Source organism: Chrysemys picta, chromosome 6 (genome assembly GCF_011386835.1).
Source record: "Chrysemys picta bellii isolate R12L10 chromosome 6, ASM1138683v2, whole genome shotgun sequence".
Lineage (NCBI taxonomy): Eukaryota > Metazoa > Chordata > Testudines > Emydidae > Chrysemys > Chrysemys picta.
This window is the reverse complement of record NC_088796.1, coordinates 71,423,817-71,446,244: the sequence shown is the minus strand read 5'-3', so window position 1 is coordinate 71,446,244 and position 22,428 is coordinate 71,423,817. Positions and strand designations below refer to the sequence as shown.

General features: G+C 40.9%; 1 protein-coding gene across 7 annotated transcripts in view; it reads right to left on the bottom strand.

Moving 5' to 3' along the window:
• The window catches only part of KCNN2 (potassium calcium-activated channel subfamily N member 2), a 99,422-nt gene that overhangs the window by 42,898 nt on the left and 34,096 nt on the right, over nt 1-22,428 (bottom strand). Inside the window, exon 1 of one of the 7 annotated variants that reach the window (XM_065550329.1) lies at nt 12,135-12,215. The exons of 4 other annotated variants lie outside the window; for them this stretch is intronic. The gene's annotated coding sequence lies outside the window, so the exon portion shown is untranslated. 2 more of the 7 variants (XM_065550331.1, XM_065550332.1) reach the window with 2 other exon arrangements.

Below are 22,428 nucleotides of genomic sequence, written 5' to 3'. Positions count from 1 at the left end.
CTGGCCTTTCAGCCATATGGAGGAATCATGCAGCTGAGCTAATGCTGCAGTGTCTGGGAAGATTCTGTGACAAACTGAATGGTCTCTAGGGTGTTTTTCTGCTATGAAACTAATTTCACTTGTCATCATTCATTATGCAATTATTTTTTTAATTCCTTGTTTCTTCACTATAACAGCAAAGCTCCATGTATGCGATCTCACAAAAGGTAATAAAGTAGAAGCTTACAATTATAAAATTTAATCTTAACAGCTACAATACTTCAAAATAAAAACAGTTTTACTAGTGTGAGCAGATTTTCAAATTTAAAGTATATAGAATAGGGAGGGAGGACAAACAATCTTATTTCCTTCAAAATTCACTGATAAAATAAAATACTATTATTACCCAAAATATCTTTCCTACATAATACAGTGTTAATAACCATTTTACATAAAGCTATGTATGAAGAACCTTTTAAATAACTTTGGGCCTGATCCAAAGCCCCTGAGAGTCAATAGAAAGGTTCCTATTGATTTCCATTGGCCCATGTCTCATGCTACATTATTAGGACATTTCATTATTCCAAACAATTACTGCATCGATCATCATTTGGCTTTTTTTTAAACCATTTTTAAAGGGAAAGGTTTTATTTATTTTTATGCTTCAACAATTCATTCGGTTGGAAATTAGACAGGTTTTCCTGAATATTTATAAGCTATTTCCAAAGATGAACACTGTTTACTTGCAAGACATCTGAAAGTTGTGCCAGATTTCATCAACAGTCTGCCACTGATGTGGGGGTGACAATTAGTACATGTAATTTCATGGAATGTAAGAAAGTATACAACACAGCTATTACATATTGTAATTCAGGAAACAAAGCAAAGAAAGCACATGTTTGTAAGATAAATATTATTTATATTTTTATATGAAACTGTTTAGCATGTTACTGCAAACACTTTTAAAAATTGCTTTCTCTTTCCCAAATTTTTATCACCTATCACTGCTACAAGCAGACTTGGAAAATATTTATAAGATGACCTGGATCTCATATTTAGCTGTTCAACAAGAACATGTGGTTGTCCTAGTGCTTTTGCACATCTCCAATATCAGATTTGAAGCCAGAAGTATTACCCAACAAGACACATTTGATAAAAATGAAAGCACCTCAAGTGATTTTCACAATGTCATGTATTAGGGTTTTATACTGTCATCCATCACCATAGTATCTGGGCTAGTGGACTTCATGGAATCTCTGGCTCTTCTCCCTTTTCACAGTAAACACCTCTGCTTAGGGTAGAGTTTGGGATGTTTTGGTTCAGTTGGTCGGTCAATTTCTTTGTTTGATAGTTTCAAGTTTGTTTGATTTGCTTCAGGGGAGTGCAGATAGAAAGGGTGTCAATGTAGTATCTTGTTGTGGTGGAAATGCTTTATCAAAAAGAAAGATTTTGCAGTGTTTCCTAAAGATGGCCAAACATTGCATTCACACAATCACCTCTGGAAGTTCATTCATAGACAGATTGACCAAGAAAACCTTGTTGTCAACTTTCATGCACTTCATTCTAGGCTTTGTGATCTGCAATATCCATTCACCCAGTGATCTCGTATATATATTGAAGAGAAAGTCAATATAGGACAGTATTATGGATCCCTGAGGGACTCCACATGTGAGCTTCTTCAGAAAGGAAAAGCAATTACGTATCATTCCTCTCTGAAGTCTACTGGAGAGGAACAATTGGACAGAGCCATTGTAGTGCTGTGCCCTCTATTTCTGCTATGTCATGTGGGCAGGTTAGCAGTACCTTATGCTCTACTAACTCAACAGTTGCAAAGAAGTCCACCAGTATGCATGTGGAAAGCTTGTCCGATGTTTATTGTTGGCAATTTCCTTGTAAACTATTACTGATTTTCCATACAATGTTTGTGTGAGGCAAGGAAAATGACTTGACATTTAAATTGTCCATTTAGGTCCTGATTCTATAAAGCACTTAAGCATGTGCTTAGCTGTTTTGCTCAACTGCGTCCTTAAAAAAAGATTAAATGAAAGGGACTTGGTAGTTGTGGGAGTGCTCAGGGGTTTGATAACAGGACACTGAATTTTTCATTGCTGAAGTTACTGGTTTGAATTCAAAACAGACAGTTGCCAACTGTATGCTGTTCAGCCTATGTGATATGGATCCACATCAAAAAATCTATCAATACGATTAGTACTAAATGCCAACAAGGCAGGTAGCCTGAGCAGAGAGGTCAAATATCAAATGAGCATGGAGATTAATTTGCAGTACTCTCTTACCCCAAGAGATGGTTCGTCTAGCCTGGCTGAAGCTCATTGATGAGGCAGTGTGGAAGAGTCTGCATTGCCCATTTAGCTCTATGGATAGAAGACTTGTGTCTTCAAATCTGTCAATCCTACTCTTTTCACAAGGTCAAATTCAATTTTAAAAGATAAATTAAATCAAACATCTTACTGTTGCTTGGAAGAGTTGGCCTTCTGAAGTACAAGATTTCACATACATAGTAGGAAAAAACTAATTCTGATGTCTATCATATTATCAAAAACCCAGCATGCTGAAGGATTCTAACAATAAAACCCAGGTCATAGCCATAGTGCAGAATATTTTTGGTTTGGGGAGCTAAAGAGAATTTAAGATATTTGTGTTGTTGCTTTTCCTTACATGTCCCTCACCAGAAGTTACATTACTGGATCTTCCAAAAATTAATTTTAAAAATCGATAAAAAAGAAACATTTAAACATTTGAAAATACGACAGTTACAATTCCTCTACATTTTGAATGTCACTTTTTAAATAGGATTTAAAGAGATATGAGTAAAGTGTAAATTACTGGGCAGATAGCCCTTTTGATCTACACATGCAGGGTTCCCTGGACCCTATGTAGGGAGCTTTATGGGCATAAGGACCTATGCAGAGTGGAGTAGAAGGGCAGTAGGCAGATCAAGGGAGAAGTGGGTATTTCCCTTCTTAGCCAACAGAAATTTCCAAGAAACTTAGCACAGACACAGGCTGTATTACATTTCCACTCTCCAACTCATGGTGGTGACCTCTCCCTTTAAGGTGGGTTTAGCGGGAAGCTGAGATCAGAGGAAAGCAAAGACAGGGCTGCTGCACAGACACAGGGCCTCTGCATAGAATGTCCCAGGCCCCTTGCAGCTCTCCATTTCTTCCCAAGGAGTGAGAAGAAGCAATGGAAGGACACAGAGGAAATGCCTTGGCTGAGTTCCCAGCCCTTCATCATGGATATTACCAATTCAGCAATTGATTTTAACTGTTGTAAAATCATAACTCATACTTTACACTTTTCTAGACCCTTCCATCTGAAGATCTCAAAGCAATTTAACATTACAATCCCCCCGCTACTCAGAGACTAGTATCATTAGTACTGTTATCCACGCTGAAACTGAGGCTTAAGTGACTTGTTCAAGGTCACAATAAATTTGTGGCTGAGCCAGAAACAAATCCCAAATCTCAACTTCTCATCCAATGTTTTAATCACAAGACCATCTTCTGTATATCTAGTTAGACAACCAACTGCACTTTCCACTAGTTTGTTGCACTTTTTTATTAATAGACTTTGGATGATGTACCATATGATTCATGAAAACTATCACGTACTAATTATATTGAATAACAGGAGGATAAAGAAATTATTATGGAGGATCTCTTTAAAATCTATGTATTTGATTAATTGAATTTGGGTTATATTCTGGAGAAAGTAAAAATGAATGGTGAAGTTACAGGTGCATATTGCGTATGTATTTATCACATATTGGTACAACAGATTTCTCACCTTGGCCATTTGGTTGACGGGTGCCAGACCTTACCCTCAGAAACAAGGCCAGCTCCAGGCACCAGCCCAGCAAGCAGGTGCTCGGGGCAGCCAAGCGAGAGGGGCAGCACGTCCAGCACTTCGGCCGCAATTCGGCGGAGGGTCCCTCAGTCCCTCTCGGAGCGAAGGACCAGCCACCAAATTGCTGTGAAGACTGAAGCGGCGGCGGTAAAGCTGCCGCAGAAGTGCCACAGATTGCAATCGCGGCTTTTTTTTTTTCTTCTTTTTGCTGCTTGTGGCGGCAAAAACCCTGGAGCTGGCCCCGAACAGGAATCATATATCTCACCATAGGTGCAGTAAATGAAGAGTCATAATGTTCAGATGAGACAAGCCGATTATGTCAGCAGCTATGTGTCTACCAGTACAATTAGTAATGAAACCAGCCAAAAGAGCAGGAAAGGCAACCTCTGCAACCTGCTTGGAAGCAGATGCCATTGTTAGTAAGCAAATACACTCCAGTTTGGTATATGGCTTTCAGAAGTGCCAAGCCTAATGTGTTTTCAGTGCTGGGCTACAGAGAGAAAAGGGAGCAGAATTAATGTCTACAAATGTAGACAACTGTACAAATGTAGAGAGCTGTAACAAGCCTCTCCAGTGTTAAATGATATACATGTAACATGTAATTTGCTTTTGAATTGCTTGGAAGGAAAGATCTACTGGAAAAGAATATTTACATTTACAGAGGAGTTTGAATAGGCAGGGGTAAGATTTTAGAAGCCTATTAAAATGGTGTCTGATGGCTTTCTGAAAAGAGGACTGAATAAAAACAAAGCCAAGAAAAAATGACACATTTTAGGGTGAGAATTTGTTCTGAAATTGCACTGTTACATCACTGGTAATTTTGCACCCCCAAAAAACTGTATTTTACCCACATTTTCCTAGTGTCTAATTTTTGCTTTGAAACATGGGACACCATAAGAAATAACCTTTATTTTGAAATGTTGCAGTAATGAAATTTCAAGTGGAAAGGGACTAGCAGGCTTCTTTGAAATGTTACTTTTGTGTATCACAGGTGAGGAGAGAGGAAATATTACTACAATGCTGGCTCCTTCTACTACTGGCCTGTTTCTTCCCCCAAAGCTGATCTACTGAAGACTCAAGCATGGTGGTCCGGCTACTAGTTCACATATCTATTATGAGGGCAATTATCCTGCATAGCACCCAAATCAACAAGTGTTAGCAGCAGCAAACTGAGTACCAACATTTTTAGGTTAGGTTTACTTCGTCCTGGCCCAGAGCAAGGGGCTGGACTTGATGACCTCTAAAGGTCCCCTCCAGTCCTACATTTCTACGATTTTTGACAGATTTGCATTATTCCCTAGGACATGAGGTGTCTGAAATTAAGCAAAGCAGGCAGGACACAAAGATTACCAGCATCCAGCAGTAACCTTTCAGTCCTGCTGCAGAGTTTAAACAAGAAACGATAGGCACAAGTGCACAAGCCAGACACCACCTGCAGCAGCAAAGGTAGCCTGTTCCCCACCAGGATCCCACAGCATTGCTGATCCTTATGTCACACCTAACACACTATATTAACCATTGAAATGAAAAGCAGCTGGACCACCTGGCATGATTGATCATCAACCATCATACTCCTCCTTACAGGAAGATTTTGGACTTTTCCTCTTCTCTGTGGAGGGGAGTGAGGAGCGCTGGGCTTCTCCCTCTGGATATCTCTTATGTTCTGTGCTGGCCAGGTGTAGGTAATTAATGATCCAGAGGACGAGGAGAGGGCACATTCAACCACCAGTTTCCTATCTAGCACTGCAGATCCAAGGGGCAGAAAGCTAACTTTTTTTTTAAAAAAAAAAGCTCAGATTCATTGATTCCAAGGGCAGAAGGGACCACTGTGATCATCTCATCTGACCTCCTGAGATGATGACTAGGAAAATAATTTCTTGTGACTGATTTTAAAACAGCCAGACATAGTTTAGCCAAAATGAGTGCAGAATAACTCATTCAAAATGAGAGCAGAAAACACTACTAATTAGAGCTGCAAGAGAAGTGTGGGTCAGTAAAATGCAATTACCTCAGGTAACTTACTTGTACTGGATTTTGATTAGACCAACACTGTTAACATATCTACGCTTGTGAAAAGTGTTATGGGGTTTTCTAAGGACCAGTGACTTTAAGTTTCATTTGAAGATGGCACCTCTAGCAGCACATTGGGCTCTAGCACTCTGCTTGCATACTGATTCCAAGCTGCCTGTGTGCCCCCTATTGAATCACCATATCACTTCCTGCAGCAGCATCTAGGTTTTTCCTAGAGGCCTGCCAGACAAGTATTGACCTAGCTCAAGCTCCCTTAGCTTATGATAGCTAAGATCACAGCTGGGGTTTGTATTGCTGCACATTTTAAAAACTCTGCTCTCATCAGTTGAAGTTTGGACATTTAATAGGGTATAATTTCAAAACACTGGATTTTAGCTACATGACTCCTATTAACTTTATAGCCACACAGCTGAAAAACCGCTGCATATTGCTTTCAAAATCTATGGAATCCACCCCACCCCCTGCCCTTTATCATGAGGAACAAAGCATCCAATCAAAGATAAAAGGATGTTAGAGCTAAGCAGCTCACACAAGCAAGTTGCAATATTTTCTTCTGAAACTAAGAATGTTTTCACAAATGGATGTGCATAAGCTAGCAATGCCTTGGGCCATAATCATTCTTTGTTTCACCAATCACTAAAATACCTCTAAAAGAGAGGAACTTAAAATCGCCTTCTCTGATAGCATTGATTAAAAGTGGTATCCTGTTTTGTTACAGACTGCAGTGTAAGTAAACTATTTGTATGATGTTATAGAAATTATATTCTATGTAGTTACAAGAACATTTCTCACAAAAATGTGTCTGAGGCCTTGGCTACACTGGCAATTCACAGCGCTGCACTTGCTGCGCTCAGGGGTGTGAAAAAACACCCCCTCTGAGCGCAGCGAGTGCAGCGCTGTAAAGCGTCAGTGTAATCAGTGCCTGCAGCGCTGCACGCTCGCTCGCAGCGCTGCAAGCTATTCCCCTCGGAGAAGTGGAGTACTTGCAGCGCTGCGAAAGAGCTCTTGCAGTGCTGGCGGCGCGACTACACTCGCACTTCACAGCGCTGCCGCGGCAGCGCTATGAATCCGCAAGTGTAGCCAAGGCCTGAGACACCCTCTGAGTAAGGTGAATCAGACACAGACAAATTTCATTTACACTGTCAGACTCACAGTCTTCATGGGATCTTCAGTTGTGGGAGCTAAAATCCCACTACACAAACACTAGCACCTTCAACTGGAAATAACTGTAAAGGGTACTTTGTTAAAACATTACATCTAGGAGTCTTGAAGTTAGCATACTTGGACTTTCAGAAAACTTTTGACACGATCCCCACCAAAGGCCCTTAAGCAAAGTAAGTAGTCATGGGATAAGAGGGAAGGTCCTCTCATAGATCAGTAACTAGTTAAAAGATGGGAAACAAAGGGTAGGAATAAATGGTCAGTTTTCAGAATGCAGAGAGGTAAATAGTGGTGTCCCCCAGGGGTCTGTACTGGAACCAGTACTGTTCAACATATTCATAAATGATCTGGAAAAAGGGGTAAGTGAGGTGGCAAAATCTGCATATGATACAAAATTACTCAAATCATGCCGTTCAAAGTAGACTTAGAAAAGGGATTTCACAAAGCTGGGTGAATGGGCAACAAAATGGCAGGTGAAATTCAAGGCTGATAAATGAAAAGTAATTCACACTGGAAAACATAATCCCAACTATACATCCATAATGATGGGGTCTAAATTAGTGGTTACCACTCAAGAAAGAGCTCTTGGTGTCATTATGGATAGTTCCTTGAAAACATCTGCTCAATGTGCAGCAGCAGTCAAAAAGGCTAACAATTGTTAGAAACAATGAGGAAAGCGATAGATAATAGGACAGAAAATATCATATTGCCACTATACAAATCCATGGTATGCCCACATATTGAATATTGTGTACAATTCTGGTACCCCATCTCATAAAAGATATATTAGGATAAGAAAAGGTACAGAGAAGGGCAACAGAATTGATTATGGGTATGGAACAGCTTCCATATGAGGAGAGATTTAAAAGACTTGGACTTTTCAGCTTGGAAAAAGATGACTCAGGGGTGATATGACAGAGGTTTATAAATCATGAATGATGTGGAGAAAGTGAGTAAGGAAGTGTTGTTTGCCCCTTCACATAGCACAAGAACTGGGGGTCATCCAATGAAATGAATAGGCAGCAGGTTTAAAAACAAATAAAAGGAAATACTTCTTCATGCAATGCATCAACTTGCAGAACTCATTGCCAGGGGATGATGTAAAGGAGAAAACTACAATGGAGTTCAAAAAAGAATTAGATAAATCCTGGAGGATAGGCCCATCAATGTCTATTAGCCAAGATGGTTTAGCAAGAAGCTGGGAGCAGATGGATCACTCTATGATTGCCTGTCCTGTTCATTCCCTCTGAAGCACCTGGCATTATCCACTGTCAGAAGACAGGATACTGGGCTAGATGGACAGTGGTCTGACCCACTATGGTCAATCTTATGTTTCAGTATCTGAGGCAGCCTTTCAGTAATTCCTATCTGGTTTTAAAAAGTGTATTTGAACAGATGATAGGCAAAGCCCTCAGCAGAAAGTGTTTGGAACAATAATAATAGGTTTAGCTTCTGTTGGACTTTTAATCTGAAGATCCCAAAGTGGTTTATAAACATTAATTAATTTAGCCAGCTACCAACCGCAAGAGGCAGGGAAGAATTAACCCCATTTTATAGATGAGGAAGCTGAAGCAGAGAGATGGTATATAATTTTTCTTAGGGCCCACAGACAGACTGAAAAAAACAGAAGTAATACCCTGATCTATTTTTAATCCTGATATTTAAAAGAATACTCCTTTTAGCTCAGGCCAACAGTCTTACAGTTCATAAAGTTAAAAAAAATTCTTACTTTGGACTCCTATGAAGTTCTGTAGAGCTAAACATATAGGAGATAACATTGCTTGGAATGCAATTTGTCAGATACCACAAAGCATGTGTTATTTGAATGCAACTGTATCTATAGATTTACTCTCAGGTTTGGGACTATTAAGAAGAATATTTGAATATTGATCATTGTCTAGCTTATAATGGTGTTATCATAAAATCACCTGATTTATTAAACAATTATAAGTCATTTGAAATAACTGACGGACATTTTTATATCTATTGCACTCCAAAAGACAGGACATGACCCTGCAGTCCTTCCACACCCACCACTACCTGCTGACTATGAAACTACATTTGTATTAAATATATAATTGTATTATACTTTATACATGAATAACATCATGGGGTGAGAAAAGAGCAGCTGCTGGCTCCCATAACACTACATCCTATTTTTTAATTGTTTCTATGACACTGGTAAATGAAGTGCCAGCTCTGGCCAAGGCCTTAGGTGTTAGCTAAGAACTGACAAACTCATAGCTGGAGAGCAAACCAGCTCACCTGTATGTCAGTTTTTTTAAAATAGGTATTATATATTTATAAGCATGTATTTAGTGTTTAGAGTCTATGAAATGCTTATAAATTGCTGCATACATTAATCTCATGTAAAACGCTGCGTGCCCATTTAGGAGCCCTAGCAAGATTAAGCGGGTCATTAAGGAACATCACGACACAAAGGATTGGTGAATGCCCCTATCACACCTACATGCAAGGGAGCTCATCTCAGAGTTTGGAAGACTAAATGTAAAAGATAAAATAGGGTCACAAGAGAATTTTGCATCTCTTTACTGTTTGAACTATCTCACAGCCGAAAACATTAAACTAAGGCACAGATCCCCAGGGGTTACCCCTGCATCCACCCTGAAAGACATTTTGTATTGACAGATTATCACATTTTTGTCATCTTTAGGAATCATAGATAGTAACTCATTGGGATGTATATGTTTGCTTGCTTTAACCTGTAAATAACTCTCATTTCTTTTTTCCTAGTTAATAAACCTTTAGATAGTTTATTATAGGATTGGCTATAGGCAGTGTCTTTGGTGTAAGATCTAGGGTACCAATTGATCTGCGATAAGTGAGTGGTCTCTTGGGACCTGCAGCAACCTGAATATTTAGCGATTTTGGGAGTGAGTGACCATTTATTACTAAGTCCAGCTTACTTTGGTGGCAAAATAGACTGGAGAACCTAAGAGGAAGTGGGCTGTAGCCCACGAAAGCTTATGCCCAAATAAATTTGTTAGTCTCTAAGGTGCCACAAGTACTCCTGTTCTTTTTGCGGATACAAACTAACACGGCTGCTACTCTGAAACCTGTCATGGTAAGACTGTTATAGTGATCCAGAAGTTCACATTTGTTACTAGGTTGGTGAAATCTAATTATAAAACATACCAGAAGTTTGGGATGATTGCCCTGTTTTTGACATTCTGCCCTGAGATAGGCACTCATGGTCGTGAGACATTTCAGACAGCATGTCAATTTCACCATTCCATATTTAAGTTATATATTACAAAATGCAGCATTGTTACAAATTCAATGTACAGACTCCATGTTTATTATGAGTTTCAGCTTGGGGCTAGTCTTTTGTAGGAAGAGAAGTTACCTGTTTTTATATTCATGAAATTAATTGAAGTGGAAAAGTTTGAAGACAATATTTGACAATTAAGGTTTTTTTTTAAAAACCTTCTCTCTCTCTCTCTCTCTCTCTCACACACACACACACACACACACACACACACACACACATAGTGTCACACTGATGTTACTTTTCAGGAAAGCTGATGCCAATAATAGCAATTAAAGTATTTGTTCTTAGTTACACTTTGCAATTTACTAACATTGATGAGCATTACTTAATAGGGATGTGCAGCAGTCTCCAAATACAGCACTCATCTGAATCTGAATTTGGGACCAGTCCCAATTACATTTCTCACCAAGTACCTGATCCAAAGCCCAGTGGAAGTCTTTCCACTGGCTTCAAAAGGCTTTTGATAAGGGCCTAAAGCCAGGGCCTAATCCAGTGTTGATGGGCTAGGATCTTTTACCAGACCTCTTCTCATCCTGTAGGGTCAGGTAGTGTATGTGTAGAATGTCCTTTTATCCTCAGCCCCTTTCTCCAATTCTCAGGGATTGATCTTTCTCTTTTTCACACACACCTTGTGCTGAAGGGTAGATGGGACCACAACACAGTTACCAGCTACAGCTCACCCCATTTTTCCATGTTCCAGATCATTCCTTGCTGCAGAGGAGTTAAGGGGAATGAAGGATTCCTTTCTCCCCCTGCTCCAGTGTGGATGAGAGGGCTCACTGGCTCAAATGCCACAGTCTCTTTGAGAGTGGGGAGCCATTAGTTAGAGCTGTGTTATTTCTGCCTGGTCAGTGCACTCAGTGCTGTTACCATAGTTTACAGATTCTGAACATAGTTTAACTCTTAACTCTAAGTATCAATAATCTTCTGCACGCTCATCTGTATCTGAACATGGCTGGCCTTCAGAAGAAGTGTTTGGTTTAGTTCTCATTTCTCCTTTTTATTAATTATTATTAGTAGTATTTATTTGTATCACAGTAACCCCAGTCATGGGCTATGCTAGGTGCTATATAAACACAGGACAAAAAGATTGTAAGCTGTTTGGGGCAGCAACCACCTAAATTACCTGAAATATTTATTCAACTTTCACTGCACTAATATCTGGAGTTCTCCATTTTTGAAGTGTGTGGGCCCAAGCCTGCCCTCAGTGAAATCAATGGGAGTTTTGCCACGGACTTGCACTAGAACCGGATATAGTGGTGGTTGTTGGTTTACTGGGGGGGGGGGGGGTGTGGTGGTTGTTTCTGTTTTTAATGCTCATACTGGAATTGTAGCACAGTGCAGACTCACCTGGCAGCACCTCCTGCTGGCTGTCTCAGGGAATTAGCTCTGCCAGCCTCGGAGCACCCTCTGCAGACCGGTGTCTTGCCACCACTGCTGGCCCCCCGTGTCCCTCCCAGAACTCCAGTGCCCCTTTAACTGGGTGCTACCCCCAGCAGTACCCCCACAATTCTGGGTCTCCCCCTCCCAGGGGAACCCCCACCCCCTATCCCCACTTCATCTCAGAATATGGCTACTGCCACTCACCATCTAGCCCCGCTCACTGGGGGCAGACTGCAGTGTACATGCCATTCATCACTGGCAAACGGGGGTTTGGACCTACTGCCTTTGCCTAAACCAGGCTACCCCTCTATAGCCCCAGTACCTGTCCTGGCCTTTATCAAGGCCTTCAGCCTGGGGGTTCTCCAGGCTGGAGCTCCCCAGCTCCTCTAGCCTTTCCCCAGCCCTGCTCCACTCTAGGTACCTTTCCGAGCTTCAAGGCAGCCAGGCCCTTCTCCTTCAACAAGCAGAGGGAGACTGTCTATCTGCCCCTGGCTTCCCTGCCTTTATAGGGCCAGCTGAGTCTGTTTGGGGCGTGGCCCCAGCTGCAGCCACTTCCCCCAATCAGCTCAGCCTAAGAGCTGCTTTCTTCAGCCACAGCCCCCTCCTAGGGCTGTATTTCAACCCCTCTGAACCGGAGTGGGGTGACCACCCCACTACAGTAATGGTAATGCTTAAAAAAAAAATCAGCATCTTTGCACCAGTCCTGATCAGATTGCTGATGTCCATGATGCTAGAGATGCTATTAGGTCTACTGTCTGAGATTTTGCTCATCTCAGGGGAAGCCCTGGACGTGACCCCTCAAGAGTAACCATTTTTCAGTGATGGGGCTGTTGATCTTCAGTACATCACCACCACACTAGCAGCACTGTAAATGCCATGTAATATATTACTGTTAAATGCACTGCTGAATTGATTACATTTGCCAGGAAATAAGAGGTCAGCTCATAGTAACAGACTCCAGAAGAAAACACAATCTCCTTCCAAAATATTTTGTTAAAGAGTGTGTTTCACCATTGTTGTTAAAGATGTTATGAAATGCAACACTGCTGTTGGGGATGCTACGGATTCATACAATAATTAATGCTGGAAACTAAAAATTTAAAACTAAGTGAAAAGTATACAAATGGGAATTATATTTCACTCCTGATGATTAATATGCCAGACTGTAAAGTTTATTTAATGTTATAATCACATCATATTGAACAATTCCCTAAATGAGCCACAATTGGAAAAAACATCTATATAGTGAACTATATTTTACTCTATTTTAATTTCTGTTTTCACATATTTCCATCTACATGGCCTTGTTCATAATAATAATGTATTATTTGTACAACATCAGGGGTATTTATGGTATTTTACAGAAAAAAAAACACACGATACGGTCCATGCTCCAAGAAGCTTATATTTTAAATCATATAAATCAATATAAGATGTGATGAAGGTATGGGTGTGTTTGGGAATCCAAAATATAAAAGTCAGCAATAATTTGTATTTACATAGTACAATATTTTATTTAGCATTTTTGGGGGGCTCATTACTTCTGGTCATATGGCAAAACATTTTTACATTTAGATCTTCCTTGTAAAGATTTCTAAAGGGAAAACAGTGAGCAGGGGCTGGGACAGCATTAGAAGAATGCTCCTGTGTTGCCTTCACTCATGGAAAGACACATGTGGGACATCAGCTACTGTTCAAACTTTCTTTTTATAATGGACTGCTAAGTTTTCTACATATACAAACACTTATATATTTTAAAGAAGGACTGTCCAATGCTGACTAAGATCAATTGAAAACCAGCAACTAATTTCTCTTCAAGACTCACTTCTGGTCAACATCTTTCAGAAGTCAGACAATTTATGATGACACCACTTCAAGGCAGATAAGAAAAGCTTGGACTTATTTATAATAATGTTTAAAGTTGTTAATGTATATACATTTAAATTGTATCCATTTCCTCCCACTCATCATGTGCCAGGTGTCCAGTTTTTGACCAGAATGCCCAGTTGAAAAGGGACCCTGGCAGCTCCGGTCAGCACTGCTGATTGGGCAGTTAAAAGTGCAGTTGGTGACACAGTGGGGCTAAGGCAGGCTCCCTGCCTGCCCTAGGTCTGTGCAGCTCCCGGAAGCAGCAGCATGTCCCCCCTCCGGCTCCTATGCATACGGAAAGCCCGGGGGCTCCACACGCTGTCTCTGCCCCAAGCACTGGATCCGCAGCTCCTATTGGCTGGGAACCACAGCCAATGGGAGCTGCAAGGGTGGCACCTGTGGACGGGGCAGCGCGCAGAGCCTCCTGCCCATGCCTCCATGTAGGAGCCGGAGGGGGGACATGGCGCTGCTTCTGGGAGCTCCTTGAGGTAAGCGTCGCCCAGAGCCAGCACTCTTGACCCCCTCCTGCGCCCCAACCCGCTGCCCCAGCTCTGATCTCCCTCCCACCCTCTGAACCCTTCAATCCCAGCCTGGAGCACCTTCCTGCACCCCAAACCTCTCATTCTTAGCCTCACCCCAGACCCTGCACCCCCAGCCAGAGCCCTGACCCACTCCTGCATCCCAACCCCATGAACCAGCCTGGTGAAAATGAGCGAGTGAGTGAAAGTTGGGAGAGCAAGCGACAGTGGGAGAGGGGGAATGGAGTGAGCGGTGGCGGGGGCCTCAGAGAAGGGGTGTGGCAGGGCATGGCCTCTGAGGAGGGGCAGGGCAGGGAGTGAGGCCAGGGTGTTTAGTTTTGTGCGTATAGAAAGTTGGCAACCTTACAGGGACTGTGCCTTCATAGGTGCTTGTGCAATAACCAGGAGAGTGAGGCCCTGTAGGCCATACACTAATATGAATATTAAACAGCTGAACTTGAACGCATTCCTACAGCACTTTCCAGGAACTACTGGAAAAGAAGTCATTGGTACAGAACTGGATCTTGTTCTCAATCTGGCTACTGCAAAGAGACAGTGTTCCCAAAGTGACCTTAAAATGGAAATTAAGGCTGTCAGGCTCATGACAACCCTCTAACATACCCCAAGACTCTAGTATCAGCAAGGACTGTAAGAACTTTGGGCTATAGAAAAACACAACAGATGGGGATATGGAAATATGGAGAAGAGTTTTTTAAAACAAAAAGCAACTAAATAAAACATACAGTACGATTTGTGTATAAAAGTTTAAAATTGTTTATTATAGTTAGGCAATATTTTCATAACATTACCGTACACCATATACTTCATTGTTATGTATAAAGAATATGCCAACTTGATTGCCCTTCCAAATTGCATTGTGGGATGTGTGCATGTGTGCTCATGCGCGTGTCCCTACAGGAGAGATATTTCATAATCTCTTCATCTAGCAGTTTTTAAAAAGACAGGGTCTGATCCTCTCGTTTGGAATAAAAAGCATGCAAAGAAAAATGATGCTCCAAAACAGAAACATATCAATTCTGCACCCTGCACCTCATAAAATCCATAAAAAAATTAGCAAAAATTAATAGCAGCCACTAAATGTTGTTTCAGTGACAGTGGATGTTCCATATATGAAAGATGCCATATTTATCTATGTGCTGTCAAAGCATCCTTATTTAGTTTCTGGAAACCCAGCAAACAGCATAGTGTAACCACAGCAAGTGGCTCATATGTGAAAGATCTTTATTATGCACAGCTCAGAGGTAATTGCAGCTGATGGTATAGCTATAGTAGACAGACAATAGCATGGGCCAAATTTTCAGTGGCCCAGTCACTTGACTGCGGGTGCAATTTGCAAACGAGGTACCCATGTAAGCACTAAGGGTTATGTCCACAATTCATTTGCTAGGGTAAAGACTGCATGTATATATTTGTGCCAGCAAAGAGACAGGCAAACCTTTAGCCTAGCTGAAAATTTCCACTGTGAATATAGTGGAGTGGAAATGAGAATGTAATCCAGAATCCCAGAAGAGATAACTCATAACAAATAAGATACACAAAAGCAAACGATCACTTGATATAGTTGCGACAGTGACAGACATTGCATTTAGTATAAATCTGCTGTCTACCTGCTGTGTAATACTGCTCCGGCAGTCACTCATGTTGTTGGAATGGGTGTTACCCCAAGTAACAACAATCTGTAGCCCAGTCAAATGAAGAGGGATTGTGAGCCAGACTCTGTTTGGTGTTGAGAGCCCCTAACACTCATTAATTGGAACACCATGCTCTGTTCCTCGCAAGATTGGGCCCTCTATCCATAATCAATATGACCCATTTTGTGACAGAACTGTTATGGGCACAGTGATCCCATCCACCTGGACAGCACACTTTCTAGTGCATATAATAGAACTTGTATGCAATACCATCAGTAGGATATATATTCAGTTTTGAAAATGTATATATTTGTCTCTACTTCATCCTGCAGGTAGACCTCATAAACTGCAATGACCTCTCACTAGCACCAATATCATGATTACAAAAAGCACAAGTTAAAGATATCATGGGCAGCAAATTGTGTTGTTTTTTTTAAAAACAGCAGCATCAGAATTGGACACTACTGAGGTACTTCTTGGAGATACCATTATGATAGGCTATTACATGTTCAACATAGCTTTCCACCAATACTTATTACAAAGTGTCTTTGTATGTTTGAGACTGGGAATTATACTTTATAAGGTGAAAAGCAAACATTTCCTTATAATTACTTTTAAAGAGATATAATCCTAAAAGACCACATATCTTTTAAACAACAAGAAAGAATAACTGAGAAAAATATGCACATCTTGGGCCTTGAGAAGATCTGTGGGAAATTCCAGAATAAAGATGTTTAATGAAACATATTATAAAGGCTTCTTGATCTAAAGTGCCTAGTGTAGGGTAAAGCTTTAAGAGGTTACTCTGTATCTACCAGAATGAATAGATGATTCACTTCTTTATGCAAGAGAAAATCCATTGCATTGGAAGACAATCTTTTCATATAGGAATCCGTATATAAAATGTTGCATTAATCCAGAAAAAATATCATAAGGCTTTTATTTCTTTATAATAAAGATTAAAGGATGAGGCGGAGAATAACTAAAGTCTTGGGCTTGATGCAGATAGCACTCTTTGATGTGTTCAAATCATAACTTGCTCCTCCCCCCATCATAGAACTCATTCAGGAGGTAGGCGAATCAATCACTTAGTTCAGGAGACTATTTTTGAATCCACTTTCATGATAAATGGGAATTTAGCAGAATGTGCAAAGCACTAATATTATTGCCCAAATAAATGGCCAGCAAAAGGCAGAATTCAAAGCAGTCCAATTCATCAACACTACAGAACTGCAAAGCATTGTACAATCGGAGCAGAATGTTGTATTTTCAAATTCTGGGCCATAGGCAGAAGCCCACTGGCATAAGCTGAAAACACTTGCATTTGTGCATATGGGGAATGATGCTGTACCCATTGAAGCCAATGGTAAAGCTTCCACTGACTTTAATGTGGGAAAAATCAGGTATACAGTTATCATGACTACATAGGCAAGGCAAGTTAGTGCATGACAGTACGAGCTGGGCTCTTAAGTAGGCAACCCACACTTCCCCCACCTGCTCCCAATTTGCACACAGGAATCTTGGCCCTTCATTTTGAAAATGAAGTCTAAATATAGTGACATGAAATTTGTTACGTTTCAATTTACATTTGTTCAACAAACCAACCCTAAATAGAAAATAAACCTACAAATAACACAATAGAAATTTAACAAAATGTTTACTTCTGCAAAAGGCATCATGAACAGGGTCCCCTCTTCCTCTCCACGAAAGCCCTAGCTGGTAAGCCCTCTTTCTGAATTAAGCAGCACATGGTTCCATCAAGGTATCCTTACCATGTGAACATGTTTGTCTCCTTCTTAAACAGCAGACAGAATGTAACCATATAAGAGCAATTATGAGAAACCCCCTTTCCTATTCCCCAGGTTAGCTTTTTATACTGCCTGCTTTCCTTCCTGGGTTCTCTGGCTGATTATCTAACTACCTCATTAACTCATGAGGCTACCAGCAGGCGTAAGTGCTCTCTTCTACCTTAATCACATCCAGTGCCTGGGGTGTTCTAAGTGACCAGGGTGCTGGCTTCCACTGAGCCAAATTTGAAACTGTTAACAGTACCCTGTCACAGACACCTTGACATTTATTTTCATGTATGAGTATAGCTCCTCTTAAATGTCAATTCAAGGGGGGAAAAAAGCAAATACAGTACAGTACTGTTTTAAATGTAAACTACTAAAAAAAAAAGGGGGGGGGCTAAAAAAAAGAGTTGACAAGGTAAGGGAACTGTTTCCGTGCTTGTTTAATTTAAATGAAGATGGTTAAAAAGCAGCATTTTTATTCTGCATAGTAAAGTTTCAAAGTCAATATTCAATTTAACCTTCTGAAAGATCAGTAAAAATGTTTTGTTCAGAGTTACGAACAACCTCCATTCCCAAGGTGTTCATAACTCTGAGGTTCTACTGTATATGTGCTGTATAGATGCAACATATACTGGCGAAAGAATGTTTTTGCCAGAATATCATATACCAGTTCCTTGAATTACATAAGCTATGCTGGCAAAAGCACTTTTATGCCAATATAACTACTACTACACTAGGCCTTCTGTAGGGTTACCATACATCCGTTTTTTCCCGGACATGTCCGGATTTTTGGTAATCAAACCCCCGTCTGGGGGGAATTGCCAAAAAGCCGAACATGTCTGGGAAAAATACCGGCCGGTCCCTTCCCCTCCCGGGCTCCAGCTGCTCTGCTCCTCCCCTAACTCTTCGGCTCTGTTTAAGAGCTGAGCTGCCCGAGCGCTCCGGCTTCGGGCAGCCCCCTTGTCTCCGGACCCCGACCCGCCGGCTGGGCACTTCCCCTCCCCAGCTCCAGCTGCTCTGCTCCGGCGACGCAGGGTCCGGAGGCAAGGGGGCTGCCCGAAGCCAGTAGCGCTCAGGCAGCTTGGCTCTTAAACAGAGCCGAAGAGTCAGGGGAGGAGCACAGTAGCCGGAGCCCGGGAGGGGAAGTGCCCAGCCGGGGGCGCAGGGTCCGGAGGCATGGGGGCTGCCCGAAGCCCGAGTGCTACCGGCTTCACGGTTTGCCGGGCAGCCTCCAGACCCTGTGCCCCCGGCTGGGCACTTCCCCTCCCGGGCTCCAGCTGCGCTGGGGAAGCTGCCCAGCAAGGAGTGCAGGGTCTGGAGTGCAGGGTCTGGAGGCTGCCCAGCAAACCGTGAAGCCGGTAGTGCTCGGGCAGCCCTTTTCGGGTGGCTGGGAGGGAGGAGGGGGAATTAGGGCAGGGACTTTGGGGAAGGAGCGGAGTTGGGGCGGGGCCGGGGTTGGGAAAGGGGCGGGGCCAGGCCATGTGGAGTGTCCTCTTTTTTTATTTTTTAAATATGGTAACCCTACCTTCTGCTGTAATAAAAATGTCATAAAAATAATATCACAACCCTAACTTACATTACTATACTGGCAAAAGTATTAAGCATAGACCTGCACTGACTCTCAGCCAGTAAAAGCACCCATTCCTATAGCCCACTCCCTATTACACAGATTCTCCTGTTCTAAATTTTGAATGTGTTTGGCCATTTGGTTTTGGGAACTGGGAAATGGATTATCTTTGCTACATATTTATATATAGCTTTATCTATAGCTGTTTTGCAGTACAACAGGAAACCTACTTGAATTCAGTGATTCCACCCCATAAACACAAGGGATCAAGTCTGTTAACAGTCTATCCAGCTTGACAACACTTATTCCCCAGACCCAGTGGTAACCATTAACTGAAGGTGACATTACTGGTTCAAATATCAAACACTTATGTCCAAAACTATTTTAGGACTGGTCTTCACACAAGATGCACTGATTTAACTGCACTGGTTGCAGACCCCTTGTGCAGGGGCACCATTTGCTATGGGGCAAAGGAGGCAGTTGGTCTCTCTCATCCCCTCCTCCCCCCTCCAGTCTGGACTTTTCATAGGTCTATATGTTCTATTATGTCTTCCATGTTTTGCCCCTCATCCTCATCTCTCCCCCACTCGCTGAAATTTGCAAGATAAAACATTTGTGATTATATTGTATTTGGTAACAGAACTTGGCACCTCCCACTCCCAATTTTTTTTCCTGAAATGATGTCCCTGCCATTGTGTGGACATTCTTAAATGGGTTTAAAAGTGCCTTTTATTGATATAGCTTAAGTTGATTCCTTATTTTAACTGCTTCAACTTTTGTGTGCAGACAAGGCATTAGGGTTACTTCTTAATACATTAGCCACAGAAATAACTGCCATCTGCAAGATTACTTAGGGCAAAGGTTATAAAAATCTTTGGTTGATTTTGAAATTTTCAAGGTAAAAAATCAGCAATGCTGTTTCAGTACATAAAATAACATCAAAAGCAAGGAGATGTAAGGAGTCCACAAAGCTGGAAAAGAAATCAAATTAAACTAGCAAACTGCATATTACTGCAATCTTGATTTAAAAGAGGGATTCTCATGCAAGGAAGAGAAACAATGTACTTTTTCAGTATTCCCTTCATATAAGTATCAGTGTTTGAAGCATATGAAATTTCTCCTACAAACCCCAGTTTCTCCTACAGCTGAACTATGCAGTTAGGGCACAGGGTCAAATTCTACTCTCATATTAAAGTTAATGTATAAATATCTAAGGACAGAAGTTGGTCCACAACCCCCCAATCGGCTACCACAGAAATGATTACTATGTTACAAATGTTATATTCTTTTTTGCAGCTTACAAACTAGGTCAAGTAGCAGGAGAAAACAGATGGTAAAGCCTAAGATCCCCCCATTTGAATGTAAAACTCTTTCCTAAATTAAGAGGCAACAAAAAATAAAGATTAAAAAAAAGTGAAAGATTGTACTGAAGCATAAATCAGTTTACCATGTATATTCTACAGTTTTTCCTCAAGGATAGAGTCCTTCTGAGGCAAGACGCTGCACTATTAAGAATATTTCAGTTTAAAAGCAGTCAAAACAATTTAAGTTATACATTACAAAGGAAAAAAATTCTGCTTTGACACTAAAATTTGTCTTCGTTTGAAAGCAGACTTCAGAGATTATAACGTTGACTTTGAACACTGAATAAGGATATTATAGGAACACACACAAATTTCCAATTTCCTGTAAAAAACAGTATCAGTTTGGGAACATGACCAGCTTTCTTTCTATGGGAGGAAGGTCAACATCTATATCATGTTTTGAAGAATCCAAATTAAACCAGACTTTTTTTGTCCTTGAAAGCAACTGTGCACTTCTCTGTTTCACACTCTTGTGGTTTGATAATGAAGCACTTGTGATTTTGCTCACCTGCTGTTTTGAGGCCCCAGAATCTTCTAGGTGATTTGGTCCTGATTCTACATGAATTTATACAAGTGAAATTAGGAGTAGAACTGTGGAAATAACTGATTTTTCTGTTTACTATCAGTTCCAAACAATACTAAAAAAAAAGATTTAATTTTAAATCAACCCAAAAGGGGGCGGGGAGGGAGGAGTGTTTGGTGTTTTTTGTTTGTTTGTTTGTTCTGCTATTCAAAAAGCTGGGGGGGGGGAATTGTTTTGGTGGTAACACAATGTTCTGCTTTCAGGCATTTTTAAACCTCTTAAAAAAAAAAGCAAATGAAATTTACAAAACTGTTGTAGTAGTGCCATTCTTTACGCTCTATAGCCCAGCAGTTAAAGCACTCACCAAGGCTATGGGTTCAAGTCCCTCCTTGGCCTAGAGTGGAAAAGGGATTTGAACCCACATCTCTTATATCCCAGGAAAATACCCTAGCCACTGCGCCAGAGCGTATTCTATGGCTCGGCTCACAATCTCTCCTGCTGAAGTTATTTCATTTTAAATAACTAATTAATATTCATTAGAGCAGGAATTAGAATTCAGGTCCCCTACTTTCCTATACACACCCTCAGGTGTGTGCCCATGCCACCAAGCCATAGAGTGATTCTCACTCAGTCTAGCCCAATAAATATTGAAGTACTTCATGCAAAGTAGAACAACTTCAGTAGGAGATATTGAGAGTGATTTATTGCAGAATACCCCATAGCCCAGTAGTTAGTACAATTTGCTTGAAAATTGACACAAATTCACAAAATGTTTCAGCCAGCCTGCATCTGCATTTTTCAGAAAGAAAAAAAAATCAGACAAGTTTTGCACAGCTTTAATCAGGAGTAATGTCAATAAAATCAATACAGTTACACAAGCATAAAAACAGTGCAAGTAAAAGGAGATTCAGGCCCCAAAAGATTTTCCAGCTTTAGTTGGATTAAACTAAAAAATAAAAACAGAGACATTATTTTAACCAGTTATAAAATCTCCTGCACTTAAATATTAAAGAAAGAAAAAAAATTTTTTTAGGTAGCCGTTGTGTTGGATATGCCATTTTTTGGATTGGTTAAAGACTGACATTGCCCTGGTTCACTAACACCTTTCCCTGAGATTTTGTAAAGAGAGAATGTTACTCACTGACACATTACTCCTTTCTTTGTGATCTTCCATTATAGTGAAAGTAATTCCATAAATCAAGGCTAACAGAAGAACATGTCAGTGCAAAGTGTTCCAATTCATATTCCATGAAGTTCTGGCAAAAACCACAATCATCATCGCTCCAGAATATAATCAAGGGAAGAATCTAAGACAGAGTGGAGTCAAATTCACCATTAGTATGAACTGGTGCATCTCCATTGCCTCCACTAAAGGTTCCCCCTTCAGACTGTGCAACAACATGGTACATAGTTATTTTCCTTTAGCATT